A 14833-nucleotide genomic window follows, 5' to 3' on the forward strand; every position below is an offset into this window, starting at 1 on the left:
ATTTATAGATGATTAACATCGTTCTAAACGATTGTCACGTAAACCACTAGACCTTGTTAAATTCAGATGAAATGCAGTAGTAAAGTATAGTAAACTTCATTAAGAAAAGAAAGATATAAGAAAACTTTGGAACTTTGGAAAGAAACAATATTGAGTGAGTACAATTAATTGTGTCATGAAAATTTTATCAAGTTTATCAAGTTATTAAATTTACGTTTCACACTTAAAATCAAGATCTGGTAACTTTTGATATATATATATATATATATATTTTACTTCGAAGTCACTCAAAGATATTTTGGGTGGGTATATACTCGCGATATATATCGCCAGTAGCGGTACAGGCGAGGCATTATTTGCTATGGCCAATATTTTTGATCTAGCGAGCGGAGCCATTAGCAACGGGACCACACCGGTGTAAAGGCGTCCTGTGCAAACACTTCATCCATAGGAATTTGATCCTTGCGGCAAGGGTATCTCCCCTACCGCGTCTTGTGGGAAGTCGGTCGGTTGAACGAATCGAGTTGAGTACCTATGTCGCGGCGACCGTACGAGAAACCCTGGTATCTGTTTTGTAGATATTCCGTGGAAGTATGAAGCGATAAACTTCCTGAGACGTGTGTCGTAAAAGCGTCCGAGGAGGAAAGTGCTTTTTCTCACGGATCATGAGATTCCAAGACGCCGGCACGTTGATTGCGCCGTCGCGTCGCGTCGCGTCGCGACGTTCCTCGCGTTTCATGAGCGTTGAGTTCATTTCATCGAGGTCTCACAGGTCACCGCCGATAAATTGATCATGCAATCATAATTAAATTAAATCGTTCGGTAAATTGTAATCCGTAGCGATTAATAATTAACGCTCAACAGCTTTGTTACAAGAATATACGACGAGAGTGCAGCTTTTGTTGCATTGATTTTTATGTTTACTATTTCATTACATTGAGTTTTATGTTATTACGTTTAATTGCCCATAATTTCCAGGTAAATAATTTCTTAAGCAAGATTTTCCCACGATTATTAATTTTCGAAATTGCATTATTCGTGAAATTTATTACGATGAAAATTGCTGTGTAATAGATACATTAAAATATCATTATTGTGAAATATGATTTCAAACGAGAAGTAGATCTCATCATATTTGAAGTTATAAAAGGAGAAACATTTGACAAATAAAAATTTAAACTTGAATTTTAAAACATGATAATTGTGTTCGAGATTACTTGCAATTATTTTGAAAACTAAATGTCAAATTTATTCTTTGTACTCGGAGCAATATTGTAATTTATCTTTGTACATAATCTAACACATATTCAAACGAGAGAAATCTCTTTATTTATTCTATAATAATACTACAATCTACTTTTTTATTTAATGTTATTTAAAAAGATTAATTGAATTACTCTTAAAATGCTTTTTGTTATTTAAACTGTAAAAGTGCTATAATTTATGTGATAGATATTTTACAACGCATCAAACTCTTTAAATAAATTATTGTAAAATTTGTCAAACGCAATGAGGCAATATACTCAGTATATTAATTAATCTCATTTGTGTATTTATATGTATATATTTAATTATAAATCAGTGATTTATACTAATAATAGATATATTATCTCTGACACTTAGAATATTTTTTGTTAAAAGAACTAAAACAATGTTTTCTCAAAATTTAAAAATCGCTACTTATTAAAATAGGCTTTATGTAATTAAAAAATAAAGTTGCAATATTAGTTTTGTTCAAATTCGCTTTGTCCGGCAATGAAGTTGGTCAACGCTGTTGGGAACTCGTTTACATTACCGATATTTATCATCCAACATAGTTGTTCGAAATTTTTCGAACTTGGCCGCGATCTTCGTGCTCAACGCGACAATACGCGCCCCCTTTTCTCCGCCCGTGCTCCGTTTTCGTCGATCGATACAATCACGCGTCGATGAAATGCGTCGCGCTCTCCTATTCGTTGGAGCACGGCAGCGGCCGGCTCCGACACGTGAATTACCAAAACAAAGCGAATACCGATTCAGCTCTCTCTGCGTGTTCGCTACTGAAAAACGAAATTCCAAAACTCATCGCGAGGACATCGCTCGCAGGAAAGTCAGTCGAGATTCGTCGTCACTTTCGAGCAGTCGCTGAAAGTCGTCGATCCAAAGTCTTTCGCCTAAGATATCGCGGAAAAGATAGTCGACTCCAAGTTCTCACAGCGATCTGTCTACTCGTATCGCACGGCCTGAATAGCTAATCGCACACGTATTGAATTTAAGTGCGGGTATATTATTCTTAAGTTCCTTATTGTTCGAGAGGTCCGTCAACTGCCGATCGTGCTCCGCTCGCGACCATTCTTCTGCCACGCGTTCAAGTTCAAGATCTCCGCTCGTCGCGGAGATTTCCGTGCCGCGTGAAGCTTCAAGGACGAGGCTTTCTCAAGATCTCCGTACGCGATATCTTAGGCAGCGAGAAAGGACGGATTAGAAGATCTCCGTATTCGCGGTGCAGGATTCGTCGTTCCCCCTCGAGGTGCTAATAAAAGGCAATTGTGCAAATCTGTGTTTTACGAGTGCTTTCCACCACCTCTCCCTCCCGCGAGTAGGGATTCGTGCTACACACGCTTCGCGCTGTAGCTCAGGACGACAATTCGAAGCCCGAACAATAATTAGTCGACAAAGTAAGGTAAGAAACTTGCCATTGTAAACGCCTCTTTGCAATAAATAATGTTATTTGCCCCGTATAAAGAGGATATATATATATATATCCTGCCCGCGGTATTTTGTCACGATTTTTAACACAGTTGTAACCGCCGATCTGACACTTCACTATTATATATATATATATGTTTATATAATTATATATACATATCTACAAGTATATATGTATATATATATATAATAGCAAAGTGTCAGATCGGCGGTTACAACTGTGTTAAAAATCGTGACAAAATACCGCGGGCTAGCAAGCATCAGAATGTTGTCGACGATATTTCTACCCGCTGCCTGCTCGGGGCGTGAAAAAATATCGATGACGACATGAAGCCGCAAGTTCGACGAGTTTTTCGAAAAGTTACAGCTGCCCTTGCGCCTCTGCGCTCCTTTTATTGACCGGAAACGTAACGCGTAACATAGTGTGTTCAATGTCAAGGGCAGCTGTTCCGCTGTCTGCGCCACTTTGGAGAAGACATGATCCCGATCTTTTTTCTCCAACGTGTCTTTAAGTCAAAGCGGATGAAGCACGTTATAGTCGTAATCGTTTCTCAGGAAGTCATAATCTGTTCTGAGGCATTTAGGAAACTTTAGAGAACACGTAGTTAAGGGAGCGAAAGCTTTGATTTATTATGTATAACTAATGTAAAATCTCTCTGTCTTATATAAAATCAAAATATTTTTACATATATACAGAAAAATAATCATTCTACAGCCAAGAAAAACACTTACTTATTTTATTTTACCCTTACAGAAATTTAATACTGTAAGTGATTATTTGGCTAGTGATTAATTACTTATTTCGAGTACTGTTAAAAGTACTGTTTTTTTTAAATAATTTTAATACTCAAAATAAAGTAATTAATTACTAGCCAAATAATCACTTACAGTATTAAATTTCTATAAGGGTACTTCTTTTAAGTCAGTTTTCTCTCAATCAAGAATATTTTCTTACTAGTAGTTTTCAAATATCTTGACACAAGTCAAGAACATTGTTTTAACTAAGTGTAATTCTTACAATGACTTTATGGTAGATTTGCGGATATACAAGCATATCATTTACTTAATCCGCAAATATATCATAAAATCACTGCAAGAATTATATTTACTCAAAACAATATTCTTGACTTGTGTCAAGATATTTGAAAACTATTAGTAAGAAAATATTCTTGGCTAAAAGAAAACTGAAAGAAGTAAAATAAAATAAGTAAAGTGCTTTTCTTGGCTGTAGAATAATTATTTTTCTGTGTGTATGATTATTACATCATGTACATATGCTAAATATTTTATATAGTTTTTATACGTGAGAATATTATGGGAGAATAATATTACATTTTGTTTAGTTTATGATTTTTTTTCCATTACTGACACATATAATTGGATTACATAAAATGATAGTCTCTATATTTATATTCGCTGTACCTATTTAAAAATACACGCTTTAAATATACGTATGTTTATCGAAGTAATATTTTTGTAACGTTATTTAGTTTCTACGCGATTTATAAAAAGAAGCGGTATAAAGGGATGTGACAGCTGGATTACACGTTTTAGTTGAGTCTAATTTAGTGAGACTGTATATTTAATTGAATCTAAATCGATTTTTGCAGAAAAAGGATAGAATGCGATACAGAAGTATATTTAATTAAGCGTATAATATCCAATAGCTTTTCACAGCTTATTCGTGGAATAATTACTCTTTAACTGTAATTAGATGCGTAGATATAATAGTTGTCTCTATACCGCGTGCTATCCTTCTGCCTTCTCACATCGTCGACCGACAAAAGCCTGTGACATTTGGGAAATTAGTGAACGCTAATAATTAGCGTTTCCCTTTGTACGAAGGTTTCATAAAGTATCTTTTGTGAAGACTCTAACTCCATAGAGATCGTACGCGACCCATTGTCCTTTGCAGCAGGCATCCTTTGATCCAATGCTTGCGGATGGATAATATTCGCCAATGTCGCTAACTCGACAATGAACGCATTATCGTTCGTTGATAGTTGATAATAAATAAGTTTATTTAGTCTTGCTGCATGAGGAATTTACAAAGGCTTGATAACACTAAATGCAATCGTGTCGAACGGCACTTCGCCGCGATAAATGCAGTAGTTTCTGCAGCGTCTGACAAATAAATATTTTTTTTGCGTTAACTTTTTAAATTCATGCGTTTTGTTAAATGTATTATACTTGGCACTTAGTGCTTAGCGTTTGTTATTAACAAATGATGGAAAGGTTTCTGCATGCAGCAGCCAAGTAGCTTTCACACACTTCTCTCTCTCTCTCTCTCTCTCTCTCTCTCTCTCTCTCTCTCTCTCTTCTCTCTCTCTCTGATTCGTATTAACTCTATGATTATAAGTTAGGATAAGTTATTCCTTCCGCGTAATAATTACATATTACATGCCATGTTACCAAAATTCATTTAAATAGTCGATAAGTCTTTTACGATTAAATGATGTCAAAGAGAAACGAATTCATCGATCCGTGTATTTTTATTCGTTAGCTTGAAATCGCTTCGGTGGAATTGAAAGCTTCGATGCTTTTTGCGCTGGACGATATGAGATTTATCCGATTTCCAAACGATGGTCGTTCGTCGTACCGTCTATTACGACCGCATCGAAATAGTTGCTTTAACGCATTGCTTTTAGTCGACAGGTGATCTCGTGCATGGCAGTATTTCTCTCGATTTTCTAAAACTTTTTATTAAAAAAAATTGCTACCGTCTGCTGTGCGCGAATAACAAGATAAAAATCGATAAATTACCGGAATATTTCAAAATAATTCAACTTTGTGCGTGGTTGCCAACGGCAATTTAAATCGATATAATTTTGGTGAATTTCAAATATCGACGATGCAACATGCAACTGACTATATTTATTAACGACAACTGACGATTGTACATACATATTTCTCCATTTCAATTTATCGAAAATTGAACATACCAAAATTGTAGTGATTTCAATCCCTGATTATCGATAAACTGTCATTCCCACTGGTGCACTTACCCCATAGTTCTGTGATAATATTAACGTTTAAGCGACAATAGGGCGAAAAAGCGTGCCGGGCGGGTGGTAGTATCGGATTCACCGTGGGCAAAGCGTCGCGGATAGACACGCGTTCGCATAAACCCACCCTGCGGACTCATCCCTCGAAGTTCGCGACATCCTGGAAATTAGCGCGCAATAACAATTACCGTCCGAGCGGTTGTCGGGCTGACAAACGGTGGTCCACAAAGCGATATTTCGCGATGCCGCCGGATGGTCCATGGAAATCGTCCGTGGAAGGGCCGCGAACGAGATGAGAGGGAGATAGAGAGAGAGATAGAGAGAGAGAGAGAGCGAGAGAGAGCGAGAACGGAGAGAGAGGAGAAAGAGCGAGGAGAAAGGACATTGTGCTGGCAGGCCGCACAAGCCAGCGGGTGGGCGCGAGCGTTGTCGGGGCGTATGGTCCACCGCTTTTGTGCTTAGTTAAATGAAAAGTCATCTCGAATCTATTACTTTCGAGTTTTGCCACCGGGCAGTGTAAATATTTGGGGTGCCGTGTACGCGCGGCCGGGATACGATGCGACGCAGATACATAAGCGGGATGCCTCTTCCCATTGTTGCATCTCGATAATTTATGATCCTCGTACGCCCCCGCCGTTTACCCCGCGCGTATATCCTTTCCACCTACGTCTCCTGCCTCTTCTTTTTCGGCTTTTACCGGCCTCGATACCCCGAACGCGCGCGCCTTTCAACGATCCGTCCTGCCAATATCTCCTCCTGGCGTATCCGCTATCCGCAGGACGCAGGACTCCCCTGCCGCGATAATTGCGAAGTTCGGAAACCAAGCTTTTCGCACTTTTCCTCAGCGGACCCGACTTTCCACGTTACGGTAGGGACGGCGGCGATGTTGCTGATTGTGTCGATTGTTCGGCCACCGTCCCAACCCTCTTTGTTAACTTTCATGGAACTGTTGGTGGTGTATTATAACTATACATCTCTCGGCCGCGGCTGTCGTTAAGTCCGTTAACAGCCGCGAATGGGGGTCTAATGAGGGATAAATAATACCGAATGTGGCAGGGCGTGCCCCGTGACTTTTCGCCACGTGTAACACGGTTTTCCACGGACTGTTTCATATTGCCGTTTACTAGCTTGTTTTCAGAGGATACTTTTCAAACGATAATACAGAAGAGCGATCAGTATACGGCATACGTTTTGTTCTAGATTTGCATCGTGTCGTATCGTGTGGCACTGTAGCGTTTCAGCCATGCTTTTTTGTACAAATGTCAGCGTCTCATTTTTTAACCGATCTCGAATTTCTTTCGATCGCATGAGGTTTGACTTTCGTCACTTTAATTAGTATCATTCGAGGTATCATTATTGTATTACTACATACTTGTGTTAATTTTATTTCTCGTTAATGTTTAAATAATTAAACAAAAGTAGTGTTGCTTCGTATTAAATAACACTTCTATGATTTTATTACTTTTCTCTAGCAATTTTATATATTTAAAATTATTTCACGTGATATTTGAGAATTATCAATCTCATATAATGTTATTTTGAAATATGCAAAAGATTTAATCAATTTCGATTTAGTTTTAATATTTATCTAAAATTTTTTTATAAATATCTTAAAAGGTTTTAAGTACAGCGATAGTTATAGCGAAATGCAATAAATTGTATTCATATTATATCGATATAATATATATTGATATTATATTTATAATATATAGAATGTTGTATTGTAAATACTAACAATGTTCATATATAAATATAATATTGATTTCTAGTATAATATCAAGGCATATATAAAATGCCATTTAAAACTTGACTTTAAGTCTTAAAGAAATTTAACAAGTTAGGTATATCATTATATGTGTAAGGTATATCGATAAAAATTCTATCAGTTTCATCAACTTTTTAATTTTCTTCACATTCTAATTCATACATTATTAATTTCCTACAAAAAATTAAAATTTATTAGGTGGTACAAATGTCACCCAATTTAAATGTTAAAATATAATCTACATACATCCGAACCGCGCGATAGTGTTAAGAATTATTCCGTTTAAGCAGACCTTCGCCTGCGATCTTTATACATGAGCATGCCGACGACATGTATACGACAGAGATTAGTGAAATGTATTTGCATAAACAAGTAAGACACATTGCGTAATAACTCGGGACCACCGGCATCAACAGGCGGTGTCGGGAAAGTTACGTTCGAAAGTATCGGTCGGTAGATCCGGAACGACAAAGTTCTCGTCGTATGGAAATGCACGCCTTAAATTAAGGATGCCGGGAGTAGAAACAGCTCATAGACAAACAATAGAAACAATGGACGGCCGTCCGTCCGTCCGTCCGTCCGTCCGCTCGTTCGTCCGGTGCCACGCCATGCCATAGACCGTACCTGAGTACACAAAGGCTACAAGGTTTTCAAATAAAAAAAAAGAAAAAAAAAGAAATTTTCCCGTCATAGCGCGCAGCGCGCTCGTGAGCGCGCGTGTGTCTCGAGATGTTAAAATTGCTCCGCGGCCCCGCGGCAAATATTTGGTCAGAAAAGTAAATCCTCTCGACGCCGCGACGAGAGCTCTCCAAACAATCATTCCATGTATCGACGTATATAATTCCGAAAGAACACGGTTACACTTGCCTTGCCCTCTTGACCGTCATCTTAATTGCTATTACGTATTCTCACTTCGCCGTGGAAATTACCATATCCCCGAGACCGATGTTTGATTATTTGCACACGCTTATATTCTGCGGGCTCACTCGAGTATCCCGATGAGCACTTCTCAATCTTTACGGGCACCGTGTGAAAAATTTCAATTAACTCCTTTTAAGATCTGAGAGTGAATTATATGCAAATTTGTGTACATCAATAATTTCTTAATGAAATTGCTAATAAGCTTTGGCTAATTAACGATACCCGAGAATTTTATTATTGCTTATGTTCTGTAGAGAACTATAAAATACAAAAAAGTATTATAAAATAAAATATTTTGATTCGTTATATTAAATTTGTATAAATAAAAATTGTTTCCATTATATATTGAAAACAGAAATGCTAAAGAAATACTCTAACAATATATTTAAATAGCAATTTTTAAAAATTTGTCACCTGAATAAAATTACATTTCTTATTAAAGAAAAAAAGAGAAATATGTCGTATTTTTTAAATATAAAGAAAGAGAAAAATCATACAAATAATTCTATAATTTGTTGAATTCTTTTCAAATAAGTTTATGGCTTTCTTCTCTTTTCACGGTAATAAAAAAAAAACGTTTATTCTCTTTAGTTTCTGATGGCCGGCTGACACGGTTGCGGCGCGTATTTCTCTCTTATACGTATATATACTCTATAAGAGTATAATATTTCTTTCCAAGTCGCAACGACGAAAGTAAACTTCCTCCAGTTTTCTTCCGCGAAGGTCGTAAGCTTATAACAATAAAAAATGGCGCGACGGGTTTCGCTCCTATATAGAATATAGATTCTATATTTGTAGCTGTTATTGTGCGCGGCACTTCTGTCCCCGAACTTCGACTTGGTCTGTGCAGGCAGGACAGGTAAAGTTGCAGGGGTAGGCGCAAAAGAGAGATAGAGCGAGCGCGCTACCGCACCGCGCGTACTGTTGTTGCAGCTGTTAGACGGAATTTTGGTGAGAAAACAAAGTTCTCCGGAAAGTAAAGCGCCTTCGGGCCACATCCGAGGCGCCCTGGGCGTGATTCTACCTCTATACCTACCTCTACCTACGAACTTATATTTCGCCGGAATTTATCCTATATTTGCCAAACTGGCGTGGGGGCGTAGCGTTAACTTTAAAATTAACGAACTGCGCTATTACGCCTTTATAACTCATTCGAGACAACCTTCCGGCTTGGTGGCAAGACGAAGCCAATGAAACATAATCGCGCGGGGGGAAAAAGGAAACGAAGCGACTCGCAAAGAGTGCAAAGGAACGGGAGGGAGATTCACCATGCTCGATCTATAATTGAGTAATTAGCGTGCACGCGTTAATGCCATGACGCAGCAAACGCGCGTCTATATACGAAGCGGACATCGGAAATGAGCGATGGGGAATAATCGTCGTGACGTTCTTCCGGCTCGTTACGACTCCTCCAGCTCTTGCGGCCGACTGCCGCCGATTCAGGTATAATCGACGTGCAATGCACGTCGTTGACTCGAGTTGAGCGTAAGACGAGACACGTACGAGACAGCGATCAGGCTGGACGCGCAAACGATGGAGGGAAAACGAGCTGGCCGTGACAGCTGCGGCAATCGCCGTCACAAAAGTTTCAGAAGTGACTCCTATACATATTTGTTAATCATTTGTTCGTGCGGCGGCGTCGGTTCCTCGTATATCCTTTCTCGAACACGGAATTTCTCAAATATTATTTCAGGAGGGCTCCTTTCTCCCCTCCGGGACGCGCTGTTTCGCTGCGTCTCGTCGTGAAAAGTGTCAGTCTTCCCCTCCACCCGCTTCCACATGCCCGTCTCTTGAATAGGGATTAGCCTCTTTCGGGATCGAGCTCTCGTTGTCGAGCTCCTCCGAAGCACTTCTCTCTCTTTCTCTCTTTATCTCCGCGAGTTATTAATAATCAGAATGACAAACGTCGGAAATTCGGGACACAGAAGTTGCGGGAGTCGTCTCGAGGTCTCCTCTCCTCCGGAAATCGTTATTACGGATGATCGTACACACACGTGACGTATCAGAGACGACAGCCGCCGTCTACTTCGGCTCCCTAAACGAAGGCGTGTCTTCGCTGTGTAAAAAAAAATCAAGAGTGCAACGAGCGGGTTGCCGAAAGAGAAGGCCGGCTTTAAATTACTCGACTCCTCGAAAGGGTCGACGCTTAAATGAAATCTAAGATGTCCTCAAGCTGCGCCTCTTTATCCGAGCAGATGGCTCCGATCGCTGCAGGAATTTATGACTCGCCGGCTCGCTTACTAATTTTTGCGCGGCGTTCCCCTGCTTTAACGTACATCGCGTACATTGCATCGCGGCGATTGCCACATGACGTTGTCGTGAGCGCACAACGGATAACCGTATGCCCATGCCTCGCCACGTGCCTTTAAATTCCGTTATTCACGCGTCGGCGCACCCCGTATACTAACGAGAATTTTGTCTGATCTCTACGATCCCTTTATCTTATCCCTGCTGGAGAACTTCCTACGACCCCTGCCTACAACTCTGTCCAAACTGTTCCCAAATGTAACACAGTGCGCTCCGCGCGTAGAACCTTTCCCTCGATTAGAGATAACAGAGGGTGAATTAAAGGAAACGTCGTTCTCGTGTTCGAAAAAAGCCGAGGTATCGATAACTTCGAATTACAATAGGGCTGTTCGTTTTAGCTGAACTTCTCGCACAGTTCATCTTTCCTCTTTTTCTTTTTACGTTGAAGAGAAAAAGAGAAAGGATGAACTGTGCACAAGAAGTTCAGCTATAAAAACGAACAGGCCTTATGTATTACGTTACGCAGTTTTGACGAGGGCTTTTAAGCGCGGTGTTGCCCGTCATTTCGTTTAATGAATTTCCAAACGCGCTCCCAAATTCGTTTCACACCGCAATCGATACATTCCGGCGGAAGGAATCGATCTCGAAGTAATCTACGGACTCGGATATCAGACCACTGTCTCGTTACGCCGGTGCAGTCCCGCGGGATACGTACTTGCAGGTACTTCCGTACAGAATAACTTTCGAGTTTGTATAGTGTACCGGCCCTACTTCCCGCGCACCCTATTGATCCCCCTTTATCCTGGAGCTTCTAGTCACGACGTCGCCAAGAGGCACAGCCTCGCAGTCAAGGGGGTGATGTTTAATTCAAGTTCAAGCACAATGCCTCTCAAGAAGAGAGATCTCTCTCCTCTCTTTCTCTCTCCCGCTTTCGTATATACATACACGTACACCTACACGTACACGCTTTCCATATAAATTATTCCGTGGCCTCGCATTCAAAGCCACCGCCCACCTCGCTGCCGCACCGCGCGACGGAATGTGTGCCGAAACGAGCCCGCGAAAAAAATCTGCGCGTCTCTTACACGGCGTGTCTCTACTGCCTCGTGAAAAGGAGCCCTGTCCCTCCGGCTCCGGCATCCCTGTAAGCGATGAAAAATTGAGGAAGTAGTCTTTCCGCGCATTTCGCACTCGCGAGATTCGGAGAGTAGTTCTGTAGACAAGACTGCTGTTGAAGCGTTTGTCTTCCTTTTCAATGAATCGTCTGAATGAATCGCAGCATTACAGATAAAGACGAATAGCTGTGGAATAGTACTTGACCATAAACGGTAAAGTTGGAGCAGAAAGTGGTTGCTAACGGCCAATGCGCTGGTTGGTTAGTGTGATGTTAGTTTGTTAGAACCATAATAGTTAATAGGATTTAGTAGACATAAAGCTTTGTACTCATCTATAACAGTAGGTATATATCTAATGATCGAATGTTACAAAAGTCAAAGTTTACAGAGAAGTTGTTATGAAATAGAGTCTCGCGTATGAAAAAAAATGTTTGTTTTAAAACAGCGTTTTGATAAACTATATCCAACCGCAGGGAATATCTTTCGGATAGAGTTTCATCTCGATGTCTTTGGTACCGAAAGAATTAATAAAAAAAGCTTCGTTACGTGGACAGACCACACGAATGCCTGTCACATGTTCACTTGGATATTGGCGGTTTGCGCCGTTGCTGCGATGCAACGGGGATGCGCGCGATCGTCATTCTCACGTTGGGAACTCGCTTACAAACCACTAACGGCTACACGAGCGCTCGTTTGCTCGCCATTGCGACGCCCCAGCGGCGCTAGTTTCTTCAACTGCTGTTAACTGCTTCGGCTACGAGTCTCGGAGAAACTTTATCATGACGGTAATGCGTCCGCGCGATTAACGGAAATTCGAGCGTGGAGCGCGAAGTCGCGAATCAAGTCGCAAGCTTACGTTTCTTCCCTCGCTCGCCGTTCGCTCGTCGTTTTCACTTTTTTTCCTTTTTCTCCCCGGAGCGCCGTTTCGCGCGGGACAAGGAACACGGGGCTTTCCGTCAAATCCTCCGTAAAGATCGACCCTTTTTACCCGGACGCCGATCAATCTCTCTCGAAAATACGGACAGTTATCCTGTCCCGTTCTCTCGAGCGTACGAAATCCTCTCTCGTGCGTCGCGTCGGCCGGCTGGACATTAGTCGCGAGGCATGTCGTATCGTGTCCCGAGATAAGATGTCCGATTTAAGTTCGCAAAAAAGGAAGCGCGAGAGGCGGATTAAAGGTCAGGACGGGCGATGGCGGGGGAGGTAGGGCGCGAGGGAGAAAGAAAGGGGGCGGTTGGGCGGTAGAAGCCACGCCGGACTCAGAATCTTTTGGGACTGTCGACCGATTTAATTGGCTTTCTCGTAGAGAACTGGCCTCGTGGCAAGCAACAACGAGTCTTGATTCTTCTTTGAGACAAGTCCAATAAATCCTGCGCGTTCCACCTCGCCCCGCTACGCTCGCCCATGCTCAGTTCCCACTCCCCCTCATCCGCGGTTAAGCGATGGTGACAAACTAAACCGAGGTCCTTCCACCACCGAGGCTCTTCCTACTCCTCCGTCTTTTTATCTGATCGTGCGGCGAAGGATACACAAGAAACACAAACCAGCGCACGGGAAAAGGAAGAGCGAACGAGGTGTAGTAGATGCTACGTAGCGATATCAGTCGGGTGGGCCAGAGAGAGACCGCGAGACGCGCGAGGACGCGAGGTGAACCGGAAAAAGGGTTGGTGCGACACCGGCGGACGATCTCGGCCAAGGTGTAGGAGAGAATCGTCGTGGAAGGATGGGGAATGATCCAGGGAGACTGGGGAGTGGAGGAGAGGCGTAAAGGACACGACGAGGAGGAGCCCTGGTAGCGGCGATGTCCTCACATTAAGAACTCGTTCTCTTATCGGCGATGATTTATGGCGGCATTCAATTTTTAGACCCTCGTCGAAAGGGAATCGCCGAAATAAATATGGCCACCGCTACGTTCTACCGATCTCTCTCTCGCGCGCGCGCGCGCTCGCGCGGACACCGCTCACGCGAAGGGGGACAGATGTTTTCACCGAGACTGAGCTCGCGTAGCTCGGGCCCCCGACTCGGGCCTCGGCTCCAGATGTCGAGGAGCGATTTCTGGCGCCTACTTGAGTTTCCACGACTCGGCCGTTTTTCTGTCGACGTTCTCCCGGCCTCGGAGAGGTACTTTACGATTTATCGCGACCTCCTGTTTCTCGTTTATGGGAGTGATTAAACGGCCGGGCTTACCAGGCAAGATATATATGCAGGCGAGAAACCTACCGCCGTTTAAATCCCACGTAGATTACTGCCGTACGCGTCATAATTATTCGTGTAACATTGAAGACGCATTATATGGATCGTTTTATATGAGTATAATCTCTCTCTCGAGAGTTGTGTGACGAAAGTATCTCGAAAGAGATTCCTTGAGCCCGCATTTAAAATTAAGTTCGACAAATCGTTCGTTGAATCGAGTTCCTTATTAAACGTCAACTGAGAATCACTGGATCGTTCGGTCGTATCAAGTGGAATGTATTCATCCATCGAGTTAACGTACGCTCAATTTGTCCGTGACTTGTCAAGCGCGGTGGAAAAGGATACCTTAATAAATTGTTGCCATGTTCTCTGTCCGAGTATTTCGCCTTTTTTAGGAGACGTTAGCGGTGGCCGAGACACCCCGTTTCGACTTTTTGCGAGGCGACATTGTCTCGCCCTTGCGTTGCAATTGGAACATAAAACGTCGTGCATTTCATTGACATTTCTCCTTTTCCATCTTACAGAAACTTACAGAAAGTTAAATCACCGACAATAAATTAATTCTTGCGTGAGTTACTTGTTAAATAATATCTTTTAAATACGCATCTCAATATTCGGTTTTAATTGAAAGATATCATTTAATCCTAGGATCAGCTTGGTACAAATTATTTTATCATTCGTCAATTTTCTGTGTTGCTGCGACCGTATTTGCAATTTCTTTGAAGCAGACACACGTGTCGAATTACCGTTTATATTCTATTTAATTCCATTTGCTTTTGTAGCCGCTCTTTATTCCCGAGAAATATATATTTAATAAGAGCCCGTACAGGACCATCGCGAAAGCCGCACACAGAATCAATTTCATTTTTCAATTTCACCCGGCCGTAGAAGGAAAAGCC

At 41.7% G+C, this 14833-nt stretch overlaps 1 long non-coding RNA gene across 1 annotated transcript in view; it reads left to right on the forward strand.

The window, feature by feature from the left end:
* The first annotated feature begins 2112 nt into the window (after positions 1 to 2112).
* LOC112453875 overlaps positions 2113 to 14833 on the forward strand; it is a 44793-nt gene continuing 32072 nt past the window's right edge. Inside the window, exon 1 of the long non-coding RNA XR_003040675.1 lies at positions 2113 to 2662. This is a non-coding gene — a long non-coding RNA (uncharacterized LOC112453875). The remainder of the gene's footprint in view (positions 2663 to 14833) is intronic.

This window comes from Temnothorax curvispinosus, unplaced genomic scaffold (genome assembly GCF_003070985.1).
Source record: "Temnothorax curvispinosus isolate PA1 unplaced genomic scaffold, ASM307098v1 QBEX01004747.1, whole genome shotgun sequence".
Taxonomy (NCBI): Eukaryota; Metazoa; Arthropoda; class Insecta; order Hymenoptera; family Formicidae; genus Temnothorax; species Temnothorax curvispinosus.